This window comes from Hylaeus anthracinus, unplaced genomic scaffold (assembly GCF_026225885.1).
Source record: "Hylaeus anthracinus isolate JK02 unplaced genomic scaffold, UHH_iyHylAnth1.0_haploid 11981, whole genome shotgun sequence".
Classification (NCBI taxonomy): domain Eukaryota; kingdom Metazoa; phylum Arthropoda; class Insecta; order Hymenoptera; family Colletidae; genus Hylaeus; species Hylaeus anthracinus.
The window spans coordinates 6,876,462-6,892,116 of record NW_026534329.1 but is presented as its reverse complement, the minus strand read 5'-3'; the positions used below and the strand labels follow the sequence as shown (position 1 = coordinate 6,892,116).

General features: G+C 34.5%; 1 protein-coding gene across 2 annotated transcripts in view; it reads right to left on the bottom strand.

Annotated features, from left to right (window-relative positions):
• Window positions 1-15,655, bottom strand: part of LOC128885624 (vesicular acetylcholine transporter) — a 130,221-nt gene that overhangs the window by 69,389 nt on the left and 45,177 nt on the right. For both annotated transcript variants that reach the window (XM_054139738.1, XM_054139739.1), the window contains exon 3: window positions 14,400-14,491. The gene's annotated coding sequence lies outside the window, so the exon portion shown is untranslated. The remainder of the gene's footprint in view (window positions 1-14,399; window positions 14,492-15,655) is intronic.

The following is a 15,655-nucleotide window of genomic DNA, read 5'->3' as shown; positions in this document are numbered from 1 at the left end:
AATGTTAAATGCAAAGCCATTAATGAAACATTAATTGGTACAAAAATAAATTTCGTCGATAGGCTAATATTATTATTGAATGTAGGAATGTTATTAACGAGAGTATTTCAATAAACCTGCAGTTATTTTTGAAAGCATAAATTGAAAAAATAAATTATTCATATAGGGAAGAATGTTAAATGCGAAGTCATTAATAAAAATAAATAAAAAAATAACGTGGTATTCGTTTAACCCATTCACTGGCAACTACGAGATGTCTCGTAGTTCAACTTGATTGCAATTACTCAAGGAATAAGTTTATAGTCTTTTGAGCCACGAATTATTGCAAAAGAAGATCGTAAATTTTCTTTTTAAAACAAGAAATTTAATGTAACTTTTTATTACCCAGCCAATAACCTAGATTACCCATCCGTATTAAATCTTGGCGCCCAAGGCAAAACGCTTTAAATTTACCTAGAATTAAATGGGTTAATGGTTCAGTTGTTACGTGTAAGTGTAGGTGCGCCATTGATTGCTAAGTCTCCTCGCATACTCTGCAAGATTGTCGACCTCTGGTCTCGTAAAATAACTGAACCAGTGTCTCAGACCAGAGTCGTTGGTTTGACAGTTGTTCGACAGACGACAAACTGTCACAATCCATCGTATTGTTTAGCAAGGAGCCATCGAACCGTCGAACGAAAGCGATGCCGCGTTTCCAACGGATGGCGAAATCCCCCGAGCGAAAGGAGGGACGGTGTTTTCATCGCAACGCAAACACCGGCAAACCGAACAAATTGGCAAACAGTCGGCGATGTGCAACCGTGCGAAGCAATTACGGATTTTGCGTGAACGACGCGTGCAAACTCTTTATATACGCACGGAAAGGGCCGAGAGAATTTCCTCGGCGGCGACGCAGTGGCGTAATCACGGTGTTGCAGTTAATTGCGGGAAAACAATTTGTGTCGCCGTGGAATTTTTGCAAGAAAACTCATCGATCCAGAGAACTCTAGGAACAGCGATAATAACGGGAAGACGACACGCTGGCCGAAAGAAGTAATTAACGAGTTTAGCGGTTCTTGGAACGTTCACGGTGCGAATGTTCGTTGCAAAAAATACAACCGTGATATATAGAAAGCAGAAAATGATCGGGGTTTCGTAAAATTTTGTAATAGAATAATTACAAATTAATACTTCTTTTTTTGTAATATATTAATGTATTATATTTTGAGATAAACTTGTGACATTAATTGTTTTTGCTTCGAAATTTATTTATTTGACAAGAGCTGCAAGCTATTAGTCGAAGTATGTATATGAACTAAATAGTTATTCGAACGATACAATTTTTATATAAAATCAATTACAATTATAATACAACTACAACTATTATACAAAATCATATACATAACGACAGAAGTAGGTATTATATCTTGTTGATTCTTTTATTAAATGCCTCAGTGGGTTGTACAATTTTTAATAACAATTTATATGAATAATTAACGAATTGCAACTGCTATATTAATTTTCAAAATTATAATTCTCCATCTAATTACATTTTAAACACGAACCAGTTTTTTATTTTAATATTTTCAAAATCATATAATTGATTTCGTAAATGTTAGTAATCGATGCGACGTATTTCGCATAAAGTGTATCGTTGTATATATCGTAGCTATAAACGCGAATCAGAAACAAATTTTTCTATTAATGTTCATTTCAACATGTGCCTACGCCACTGCGTATCTCCTGAACCTGCTCCGAACCAGGAACCAGGAACGAGCGAACAGTAATTGGAGAGCAAACCGGCAGAGGATTATGTTCGCGTTTCTAATGAGACGACCGAGAACTTGACCCCTGCAGAAGTATGTTTCGCACCCTCCTGGAATTTATTTTCACTATTCCGCGTCGCAAATTAATGATCAACCTTTATACAGTTCGATATACGCGTTTGCGTCGATCTCGTCTTTCTACTGTATATAGCAGATCAAATTTATTTAGGAACAATATATAGGACAATATATAGGAACAGTATATTTAACAAAAGAAACTAAGTACTTTTCAATGAAATTACAAAATATAAAGATTATACGGAGAATTGGTATAACTTGAGTTTTATTACGTTATAAACAAAATATAATATTAAAACATACAGAATGATAAAGAAGAATTCTCTTCAGTTGAAGGAAAAAAATAATAAATGCTTTTAATCAAATAAAGCGTCGAAGTTCATTGGCGTCAGTTCATGACTCACTAATAAGGCGAGCAGTGTTATATAATTGACGTTAGAAATGCGAATAAAATCAATAAATGTATCATCCATACATTAACATTTCTTATTTATGATACATGTATTAATCTAGACGCGGTACGGTGCACGCGTACTGGATAGAATTTTCAAACTCGATTTTCTCGGAAACGAAGCGTCAAACGAAAAAATGTTATCCATTTTTTTCGACTTATTATTACATGTAGCGTCACCCCCTGCTCGGTTATTCCTCCACACCCTGTATATACAAAGAAATGAAATTTAAGAAAATGTATTTCCAATTTTCTAAACACTGTAACATGTATTTTGTCGTCGATATTTAATGCATTTTTGATTTCATGCACATCCTTGTACATTCTTCTATTAATTTCAGTAGCCATAAATGCATAAACTTCCGGAGTCTAATTATCACCGAACGGAAATATAAATTTCCGTACCGTTTAACTATAATATGGAGAGGTAATTCGACTAGCGATTAAGAATGAATGGCGAGAGCGGAGTTTAAAGAACAAGGGAAGACGGAGGAAACTGGTAAATGATGTAGAGAGTAGCTCGATCTTCCCTTCAATTATCCCTGTGTACGTTTTTACAGTGCAGCGGTTGGCTGGAGCCATTAGGAACCCGATATCTGTTCCGATACGAGGCAAGCATTTTATTTTTGACAGTGTATTTGGATCGTTTGAACTTTAAGGTAGACGACACTGAACGTTGACTGTGAGGAATTTCATAGAACATTTTTAGACTGTGGATCTCTATGGAAAATAAAATCTTTGAAAAATTGGAACTAAGTTGAACCTAGAGGAATTTATATTACTCTGCAAATATTATCATATGAACTTTGTTTTCAATATTTTTAATATTATTGCATACTGCGTGCATTTATAGTTTCTTGCACATTAAATTTCCTACAAATGCATACAAATCCGTAGTCCAATAATAAACGATATTGAAATAACTATTGATGTCATAAACCTGGAAGGCTCGTCGAATCCTTAATTATTTACTTTAGGATAATTCAATGTCAATTTGTCTAAATCGTGAAAAAAGAGGACAAATTTGACCAACAATTTCTTTATCGATCACTTCTTCGCGTGTGTTGTATGTCATTGCTCCTAAGCGTCTTAAAGAGATAGGATCGAAGCAGATTCAGATTTTATGGGAGTTTAAAGTATCAGTCGATAATATTTTGAACTTTCTTTCTAAGATCATTTTCTATTTATTACATTCAAGTAAACGCTAGATTGTTGCACATGGTTTTCAAAAATTTCAACAAGTTACTTATTAAACGTTTTCGATTGCTCATTCGAAAACGATTTTAGGAACCTAATAAAATATTAAGAGGTTTAAGTAATAACAAGTAAAGTATTGAAAAACCAACCGACAGATTTGAACAAAATTCATACAGTTTATTCTAGCCACAAGAAATTAGTTATCGATCGAAGGAGTTTCCGTTTTGATAAATACTGCTATTTTTATATACAATAAACAAGCGCATTTTTCCCTGAAAATCCGTAAGTAAATGATCAGACACCAGCATTTTGTTAATTCTCAAAAAAAGGGTTTCGATTAACTACTAGACTAATCGCTAAACTAATGATTTTTGTTCGTTGGATTGATTCTAGATCCAGTAAAAAGTTGTAAAAAAAAAAAAGATTATGTAAAATACCCATTTTTTACGCCGCTGACTAACCCTAACCCCTTAACCCTTAAATGCCCTAAGTTTCAAATTAGATACCGGACATTCAAATCGAATTGTACACTCGCAATTGGTTCGTTTTTAATATTTGACTGCATGTTACCATAGCATAATGTACCTTCAAACAAAAGTTAATAAAATAAACGTCAGCTGTGAAAACTCAAATAATAAACACATCGATACTTTTTCCAATTTAATTTGGAAAATCAGGCTTCTAAGGGTTAAAGCCTCGACCCGTTAAAGGTTAAGGGAATCGCTGGAGTGTTCGGAACGAGCGTAAGCGACCAACGTAGTCCCACTGAATCACGGGCGCGTTCAATAGAAAATAAAAAATCGTGGCACGCGACAGACACGAAGTACTCGGCGTTAAACACCGAACCGCAAAGTCCACTTATTCTACCTGAACGCATCCACGGCACACCGGCAAGCCGATCCCTTCTATTGCATTAAGCGGGCCCAGGCGATCAGCTCTACCTGCAGGACGCCACTTTTTCCTAAGGGTGCACCGTCACGAGCTGACCATAAATAACGCGTTATCTCGAGATCCGATAGAGGCTAATTTATTTACGAATCGGTGTTGCGAGAGGGTGGCCCACGAATATATCACGGTGGTGGTTCACGCGTGAGTCACGTGCCATCTGCCACGGCCTACCCACTCTATTATGATATAGACTGTATTTATCATTATCTTCGATGACTCGATTCTTCCGGGACACGAACGACCATTTGCGACGCGAATATCTGGAAACTTGTGCTTAATTAATTGTTCGTCGACTTTCTCCCCATTTCGGTTGAACAATAAAGGAAAATTGTCTTATCTTTTTTATTTCATTCGTTCTCGAATATAGGAATAAAATCTACATAGTTTTGCTGAAACGACTATGATATAATTACGAATTCGAAATACTGCAGATTTTACAAGTTTCTATGGACACGTGAAATATCCAAGTATTTAAATAGTAAAGGATCAGAAATAAATATATTAAAGAAAACGATCTTGAGGTTCAGATGGTAGATCGTTTTAGCAACTTTTACACTATGTAGATTTTGTTCGTCTATTCGACAAAGAACAAACATTTGATAATAACTTATTCACTACAGAATCCCTCAATAAGAGAAGTACAAATTTTATGTGGTTCGGTTGCATTGGTAATGTTATTTCCGATGTATGGTTAGAGATAGAAGAAAAGGGTGAAGAAAAATCGTCCATGAAAAGGTTAAGTAATTATATCGCATGTATATATTGTAAATAAAATGTATCGCTTGAATAGAAGGCATCAACCCTTTCTAGATCTAAATGATGAACAAATAAAGCAACTATTATTAGTATATACTTTACTGTAAAAATATAGCATACCGTGCAAATATAATTCATTCATGCTTTGATAATGTTATGATGTACGGTTAGAGATAAAGGAAAAGCGTGAAGAAAAATCGTCCATGAAAAGGTTAAGTAATTATATCGCATGTATATATTGTAAATAAAATGTTATCGCTTGAGGCATCAACCCTTTCTAGATCTAAATGACGAACAAATAAAGCAACTACTATTAGTATATACTTTACTGTAAAAATATAGCATACCGTGCAAATATAATTCATTCATGCTTTGATAATGTTATGATGTACGGTTAGAGATAGAAGAAAAGGGTGAAGAAAAATCGTCCATGAAAAGCTTAAGTAATTGTATCGCATACATACATTGTGAATAAAATTATCGCTTGAATAGAAGGCATCAACCCTTTCTACATCTAGATGATAAACAAATAAAGCAACTACTACTACATAGTATACACTTTACTGTAAAAATATAGCATACCGTACAAACATATCTCATTACACCTTGTAAAACAATATATCATAGACTCAATTACCGAATCATAGGAATTACAGAATGAAGTATTAAACATTCTGGAAATTTAGCAGTAATTATCGAAGTAGTATCGCGTTAGCTCGACTATGGTTTGGTAATTAGAGTTCTTCGACAACGGAAGTATCCCAGGTCGAAACCTCGAAGCGTTTTCGTTAATAAGCATGATCGGGGGAGGAAACGGGGGTGGCGGTGAAGCTCGTTCAACTTCAAAGCGCATCGAGTGTCGCTAACTAAAGTTTGAACGACGCGGAGCGGGGGAGTTTGCCATTTCCAATCCGAGTCCATTTCGTGATTAAGTGTAAACTTCTGAAGTTGCTCTGGAGAACGTTCGCAAACATGACACGCGTACAGGCGGTGCGTGGTTCCTTTTCACAAACGGATGCTGCCCATTCCCCGACGAGCATCAAATGGCGCAAAATGTATTCGTGGCATTTGTACATACGTTCGCCCAGCCACGGTGAAATACTAACAGCGTCTAATGGGATGAATGTGTATTCACAAATATCAGTCGTACGATACCTAAGGTCCATTTCGTTAGAATCGAGTGATATTCGTAGAAGCAAACGTTTCATCCTACACGGGGTGTTGTATAGTAGGTGGTACCACTTTAGGTGGTCCTGTTTTATTTTAGGTCTAGAAATAGATCTTGTTTATATTCTTGTTGCTTAAGGTCTTTAAAATATTTCTACCAAAATATTAGATAGGATGCCTTGGATTATTTTATGGGTTAAATCGTCTAACACAAAATTTGAATCACGAGTTGCAGTAAAATGTTATGAATGCATGTAACAAATTATTTGTTTGAAAGAAAAAGTACTAAGTAAAATTTCAAATGCTTGTATACATATTATAAATTGAATTTATAAACATAACCTATTTATAATCTGCAAGCGTATAATACTTACTAAAGCAATTGCATCGATATTAACTACATAAATTTATTTCAGACAGACTCATTCATTAGCCTCACTCTTTTTCTAGCTCCAACTTATGAACTAATTATCGTGTACTTTTCTATAAATACTTTTTGTTTATTCTCTCATGTTGCCTCAAGCACTATACAGTTTGATTGCTAAAAATCATGATATATTAATAAATTTTTATGTTTTTCTTTTAATTGGATGCTTTAGATCACATGCAGCTTCTTAGATTACGAGTGATCACATTGGTCACCTGGTCTTTTCGGTTCATAGAAACTGCCGGACTAATATCGTGTATATTATCACGAATTTTATGTAGTGCAGTAGATCTTGAAGTTATCCAGTCTTGGTTGTTTACACATTTAATTTTCTTAATTCTGAAGACAACCCTTGACACGAGGATGAAATTAAAGTGAACTTTTGCCCGAGATTGGAAGAAATTGAAAGCTTCGTTCTTTTTATGAAAAAATGGAATAAATAGAACAATAACATCCTAGCGAGTCCTGCCAATCATTGGTCACTCATCAATCAGAAAAGCGTCAAATGTCGAAAATGTCTGGCATCCATAATGATATTGCACTTCGGGGGGTGGAGAAAGAGGGCGAAGAATATATTCCTGAATGTGTCACTCGCGATATTGCTTTTATATTGGATTCTCTACAGTATTTCATCGAAATTAACCCGTCACGCTTCTCTATTGCGTATATTTTTTATTTTTCTAATTTTCTTTGTTCTAATAAGTCCTATTAAACTAATTCTTGAATTAAATTTATTCGATCATGTAATTATCATATGTCACACTTATAAATGGTTCTTCAATTTTTCTTTTAAATAAATCTCGTGAATTACAATTGTTGAATTCTTTGCGCAAACGGTACACATTGAAAAATTACAGTGCTATCGAGCATAAGTGAAATTCATATCGGAAACATTATAAATAATGTAACAAAAATATTTTAAGTAAAGAAAATAGCTTCATACTTACAGGGCTGATATATAAGGAAATAATTGAGATAAAAATTTGAAATTTGTAGGGCCTGTTTCTATTATTATAATTAACAATTCTGCCAAATGTCAAAGCGTTTCATTAATTCTTGCCGAAGTTATAAATAAAAAAGTAACCGATTGAAATAATCATATGTATTTTCCATTTAAACTTTCGAATGTTCAGGCAATTTTTTAATGTTAAAATAAACAGCTGAAATTTTGTAGAAATTTTTTCTACGTATGTGCAAGGTATTTAGGGGATGCGCAACATAGATTTAAAAAATTATTGAAATAAATACCACCCTAATGTACGCAGAACTGATAGGTCAAAGGTAAAAAAGTAATTGCATGTTACTTTATTTAATTATGTCAAACCGTTTGGAAATTACGGTCTTGTTAAACAAGCTGTGTACTCGTATTATATTATAGACCAACGGTATGACGTGTTTTCTATCTGATATCCCAACAGTACGACACAACGTGATATTTGCTTCGGTGCAGTATTACTCGCGATGTTGTTTGCAAATTGTTGCATAAATATTGGTAACGTTTATACGAGTACTAGAGTGCGGAGCACGGATTAGAACAGTCGGTTGTTTCGACGGACACGAGAGCCGAATGGTAAAAAGAGAGATGGGAACACGGCCGGGCTGTAACAGAGGTAGAAACAGGCTGGGATACGTGACCGTAGGGGCGTCTGGTATCGATCAGCAAACCAGGTGCACCACGCCCAGCTATCAATTAACAAGAAATTCAAACAGTCGCTTGGAAAATTTCGTTTAAACAGAAAACGTCCATCGCGGTTACTATCGGAACGGGTATCGACTGAAGGAGTTACAATAACGACGATTGCTCTTGACGGAGACATCTGGCACGCAAGTGACGTCAATAGTGAGACTTGATTAATTAAAGTGTGGTCGGTGAATTCGAACGCGCGACCTTTGACCTATCTTCTCAATTACAGCGCTAATGATAATTACACCGAGTGGGAGCCGCGAATTGTCCGTTCCAGTGTTTCTCAAACAGTAATTCCGAGGGTCCACGAGATCTTACAAAGGGAAGGATGTTGCAATCGCTTTTAGAACGACACCCTATGGAGGTGAAACACTGCAAAACTATTTTAACCTCTTTCAGAATGAGCCTTCGTTTCCGAGATATTTTGGTTTAAAAGTTTTTATGTGTGTCCTTAAGAGATGAGTAATAAAATCAATTAGAATGGTTGGCTGAGTTTATTAGTAGAGTATCAGATTATAACGCTGCTGGCTCGGGTTTGAATCCAAATTGACATTTTTATTTTATTTCAATTTTGTATCATGGAAATATTTTTGTTATTTTGTTGAAATATCTTTGTTAGCGCAAGGAGAATTTAATAGAATTTATTGAGAAACTCTCGTGGACAGGTGACGTTTGAGAAACACTGGTACGCTGTTTTACAGAGATGTACACCTCGAAATGGAAAGAGTTGCGAGTATCAAGCAACCTCATTTAGGTTTATTTCCGTTTGAATTAAATGAATTCGCGTTCACAAGAGCCGGCGATTTCATGGCTGCTGAATCTGTTAAAGAAATTCCATTTGTATTATAATAACTGTGCTGCTCGTAGGTAATGGAGGTTGTGCGTGACTGTAAACAAATGTCACTTCTGTATATCGTTCTGTGCAAAATTAATTCCTCAGCATTTTAATATATCATTTTAGTATTTTATTTAAATATTATCTTTAATTGTGACTCTGTACGCAATTGTTATACTCTATATTATTGCAAACGATATTGTATACAATAATTATTGTATATTATTACAAGAATTGAAATAATAATGACATTATAAAACATCATTGTAATTTCAACTTAATGTTTACAGCAAGTAAAGTTAATAAAAATTGTGATCATCAACCTCTGAGAACAGCTTCCTTTCTTTTTTTTTCTTTGTAAACGTTTCATTCATTTATTACTATAATAACACGTCTCAGTTTTGTCAAAAATGACTATTAAATCCTTTTTTGTATTTATCCTTTTTTTTAAACTTTCGTGGTATATTAAAGATATACATATATATATATATTGTTTTACATTAAAGACAACTATTTTCATGGTCTCAAAAATGTTTATATAAAAGTGAATATTTACAAAAAAACATTTTCTTTCGGTATTGATTACAATTTTCTTTTCTTATGTAAAACTGCATACGTTCGATCAAATAAAAAATAAAGTATGAAAGCATCGTTATTTATAAGAGGAATAGTTTATAAGAATATCTTCTAAACTACATATGTTTCAAGGCATTTGTGAGCGATACAGAGAAAATTGCAAAGTACGAACAAGGTTAAATAAGTTACACGAACTTTGCAAGTAAACAAGCAACGTCGAACATTTACTTTGATATTCTCGACCTCGTCATAGTTCGAGCTTCGTAGAACATAGAGGAATTTATAGAGCGTGTGAACTAGCGAGCAGAAACACAATCAAAAAAATTATGAGAGTTAAGGTAATCGCAAGGTATAAATACGAAATTAAAAAAATTAATTATTGAGGGTACTCCTAAACAAATACACATTGTTTTTGATAATTAATACATAATACACAAAGTAGCTGATACTGAATATTGGTATCAAATTAATATTTATAAACTCCACGATGCAGCTCTAATTATTTTATTTTTTCACGTACGAACTTTTACTTCTTCTTTCTAAGCTTCATTGTATGCTATTCTTTTGGTATTCTACTTCTTGACTGAGAATGTATTCTCAGTTGGTGAATTTTTAAGCCGGCGGTATTTATCATCGCAACTTGAACATTAAAGTTTCCATCTACCTCTACTTTTCAATTAGCCGTACTTTGAAACGGTGCTTTCGCGAGGGAAAAATATACGAACTTTGATTAGCTCTATGAATAACTAACTTTGCTTTCTTTCCAAGCGGGAAACTTCCGCGCGATATACGAGATGTTTCTGAAATAGACGGCCAAAGTTTAGAAGCAACGTCTATTCACCTTAAGAGTGCAAGAGAATCCTTTCCGCGCGAGTCTGGGATACTTTCTCTTCGCGTTGTAACCACTTGTTGTTCGTGACAGAGATTAACGAAATTTTATTTGAACAATAAGTGACAAAGATTATCTATTCTACTTTATTAAACGGTTGTGCAAATCACTTCTGTATATCGTTCTGTACAAAATTAATGGCTTAGCATTTTAATGTATCATTTTAGTATTTCATTTAAATATATCTCTAATTGTGACTCCGTATGCGATGAATAAGCAACAATTTTTGTACGTTATTACAATTGTTAATGCACATTTCTGTAATAATTTTGTGAATCTAATTGCAATTGCGCGGATAAGTTTTAATTAAAATTCCAACTTTTATTAAATGTAAAATGTACAACAAGTTGTTCATTTCGAATCTACGACCCAGTAGTTAATTATACCTTGTTTTTTCAAGTAATATTTACGTTTTCTGGTGAAAAGGAGATTCTATTATTGATTTATAATATCCATAAGCAGATTTGGAACGTTTCGAAAATTTGAACTTGTTTCCTTCAGATTTTCATCTCTTCCATCCAGAATAGTTTGAATGGAAAGAATCTATAATTCCGAGGAAGCTATCAAAATGTACCTCATGAACTTCTTTCATGAAAAATCAAGATCTTTCTTCAAAGCTAAAATCGACAAGTTTGTAGATCCTTGGAAAATAATTTTCGAAAAGAATGGTGACTACACAATTCGTTAGTATAACCGTATCCTTTGAAATTTAATCCATTGAACTTCATTTTTAAATCAGGCACGAACTTATGCAATCATTTAAACAATATTTGTATCTTAATTTCAAACGAAATTCGCCCAATTATTTTCCAACGATCTACAAGCTTCAGATGTTCATCTCTTCCGGTCACTCTAACACAGTTTGAATAAAAAGAATCTAAATTCCGAGGAAGCTATCAAAATGTACCTCACGAACGTCTTTCATGAAAAATCAAGATCTTTCTTCGAAGCTAGAATCGACAAGTTTGTAGATCGTTGGAACTACATAATTGCTTAATATAACCGTATCCTTTGAAATTAAACATTAAACCCATTGAACTTCGTTTTGAAATCGGGCACAAACTTATGCAATCACCTAATATCACGTAACCAAATTCTCGTGGGGGTTGTAGCGATAAATGGTTATCTCTGTGAAAAAGGTAAAAGTTGATGGTACGGTGCAGGTTGGTTGCAATAAAATTTCACGACGAAGGAAGAAAGATTGCCGAACTGGCGGTATATCGCGAACCTTGGTCTCCCTACGATAAATATTATCCTCCCCCAGTCATGCTGGTAACGAGATCGTATCTGACGCCGTTGCGTGTCATTTGCATATTTCAGCCGGAGGCGTTGCGTAGATCCTTGCTTTCGGCAATCCGAAATGCGCGAGGGTGGCAGCCACCGTTCGATTTACATTTCAGAATCGAAAGAACGCTTTCTGCCCCGAGGTGACGAATGTGGCTCGCGCATAGTGACAAGAGTAACGAACGTTTGATCAATTTTCTTGTATGTTGATGATAATTAGCGAGGATGAGAAGGGGGTCACTAGCCTTAGGATTTTAATTATCTACCTCCTTTAAGCCTTAGAAGCCTGATTTTCTAAATTAAGTTTAAAAAGATATCAATGTATTTATTGCAGTAGCCAGATAAAAGGAGAATTAATTAAAAATATCACTATATGTATTTTATATATGTATTTATTTCGAAAAAAGGCAGGCATCAATTTTGATGGATACATACAACCAAATATTAAAAACAAACCAATTGGTAGTGTACAAATTTGAAATTTAGGGCATTTAAGGGTTAAATTCTACACTCTTCATTTCTTTCTGGGTCCAAAAATATACATATCTTTTGTTTATATCCTTGTTCGTTAAGGTTTGTAAAATAATCTATTTGATTGTATCTAAAAAAACATTATATTGCCAAAGTTATAACTGTACCATTGACCTTCCTGGTAGCCTAATTGAACACAAAACTTTAAGTAGGTACTCTTCCATTTTTGGTAAAAAATAGATATTACTGTTGATATTCTGTTCATTTATTTCTTTTTCTGCAATGAAGTTCTTACATCGATACTATACTTTAATTACCCTATTTACTTATCTGCTTTAGATACAAAATTATTGTACTTTCTTTATTTCATTCGTATACTCTCTGCTGTGTAAAATTATATGTACCATTTTATAAGTATTTTTCATCTTTTCAATTCTGCGCGATAATTGCTGATTTATGCCTATCTATGTTTAAATTACTCCAAATACCTGAAGAAGCGCCCTATAAAGAGGGCCAAACTCTCGTTCAAATAAAATTGGTTCAATCATTGTCGTCACAAGGTTTCACAGAGGAGAAAGAGCTACCTTTTCCAAACGATCACTTGTTAGGAACTGTGCCAGTGGTAAAAAGCGACCAAGTGTGGTTATACATCCGTGTACTCGATTCGACCTTGTTTTTCGAGTGATAAAAAATGTTATGCTGCACTAATTTCTTTTTTTTTTTTATCAAGCTAATGAATGACCATTACATGTCCACTAACGAGCATAGCACATGCCTAAAGTTGCTTTTTGAGTTATATTTTATTGTTTACGTAATTCATTTGTTTAAATGGAACCTTTCATACATATTTTTATCCGTAGTAAGATGGTGTTTTCGTTTAGACAAATGCATACAGTTACCATACGTGATTATAACGTAGGAATGTAAATCTTATTAAATCGAATGTTGTATTTAGTAAATTAGGAAAACGTAAGTTAATTTTGGACAGTGTAGCATTTATTAGGACTTTAAGTAATTTGATCATCCCTTATTATTTTCTACATATCTTCAGATGGAAAAAAAATCGGTTGAGTCTAAGGAAATGAGGTATCCTACAATCGGGCTGATTTTTTAACCAACTTCAAAAAGGAGAAGGTTACTCAATTCGACATGTATATTTATTTTCTTTTTATTTTTTTATTTTTTTGTTATCATAGGTAGCCCCGGCGATTACAATGGTGGTCATCTTGACCCCTAACTCTCCCTTCCCCAGGGGTCAAAAACTGAAATGGTCCAAAAAGTCTATTCAATATTGCCGTCCCCACCAAAAGCTACCCCAAATTTACTCAGACAGTATTTCCGTGTAGACAGTATGTACATTAACGGTATTCAATATTGTCGGACCCACCAAAAACTATCCCAAACCTACTCAGACAGTAGATTTTGGGCCTGGTGCTATTTATAATGTTCCTTCACATAAAAAAGAAATGTTGAAAATGATATACTCACCGAGATCGGTGCAAAAGATCACTTTTTGAACCATTTCAGATTTTAACCCCTGAGGAGGAGTGGAGGGAGTTAAGGGTCAAGATAACCACCATTGTAATCATCAGGTCAAAGGCTATCTACGATACAAAAAATCAGCTCGATCGAACAGTACTCCATTTTCTTAAACCCAACCAAAAAATTCAACCTCGATGATTCTAATACGTTCGAACCAAATTATTCTACTGCCAACCAACTGAAAAGTTTGTAATGTTTAAGAATTTGGCGCTATAGTTATGCTGTTTAAGTTATCCACCGCAGTGTACATTTTCCTGTAATTCCATGCAGTCGTTTGACTGATACAAATATCGAGATCACTGTTTGGGTGAGTTTTGGGGAGTAAGGACAAACAATGTTGTTGACTTACCGTGGCAGGACTTGGCGAGCTGTCCCTGGAGAGACTTCCGAGAGTCACCAATAACCGACGCGGGGCCCCCAACACCGACTCCCGCCATCCCTCTGCAACAATAAATATAGAACCCCGTTATTTATCGTGGAACATTTTTTAGGCCTCGTGCGACGTGACATCTGTTTTCCAAGGAAAGGTGGATTCCCACGTATCGTGTGCCTCTGCTATTGCTAGTATTTTAGCGAGAATTCGGATAACAACAACATTCACATCACGAAAGTTTCATTTATCTAAAGAGCGAAAATGATAAACACTTATTTAAAGTGATTAATTACGTTACATATGGATACTCCTAATATATGAGGAATTTCTGCATGATTCTGATGTTGAATGTCAGCGGTAAATCGACATAAACAGTAAGATGAATCGAATGTACCAATTCAGTCTCTGTTTGACATATTAAAACGTTGACTTATCGCGACGAATAAGCTTTCTAATACGGAAAAGGTATTGGCCTTTGAAGAATGCGGAAGAAATATACGCGAAACGGTTGATTCAAAGAATGATAACCAAATAGAGTTCATCCTTATGCAAGAACTTTTTACAAGGTGGAACACTATTTGTGTGTATATGAAAAATTTCCAGGTGGGGGTATGAAAGACTATCACAAACAACTTAGTCTTGTTGCACATTTCTAAATATTGAGTTGATTCATAAGTAACTGAATATATTAGTACATAATAAATCTTAATTAATTACGTAATCATTCGTTCCTATCTTACTATATATATATATTTTGTGCTGCTATATTGAATCCGCCATTTTGAATTTCTAAAGTCTCATTTTAGACTTGGAATCAGCGATCTCAAACACCCCTGTATACTAAATTTCATCCAAATCGTATCACTTTTCGCAATTTCTTCTGCCATATTGGATCCGCCATTTTGAATTTATAAACTTTGAGTTTAGAATGATAATCAGCGATTCTAAAAACCTCTGTATACCTAGTTTCATCCAAAACCAGTTACTTTTCGGATTTTGTGCTGCTATATCGGATCTGCCATTTTGAATTTGTAAATTTTGAGTTCAAATTTGGAATCGACGATCTCAAAAACCCCTGTATATCAAATTTCATCGAATACGAATCACTTTTCGGATTTTGTGTTGCTATATCGGATCCGCCATTTTGAATTTGTAAATTTTGAGTTCAGATTTGGAATCGGCGATCTCAAAAACCCCTGTATATCAAATTTCATCCAGATCGAATCACTTTT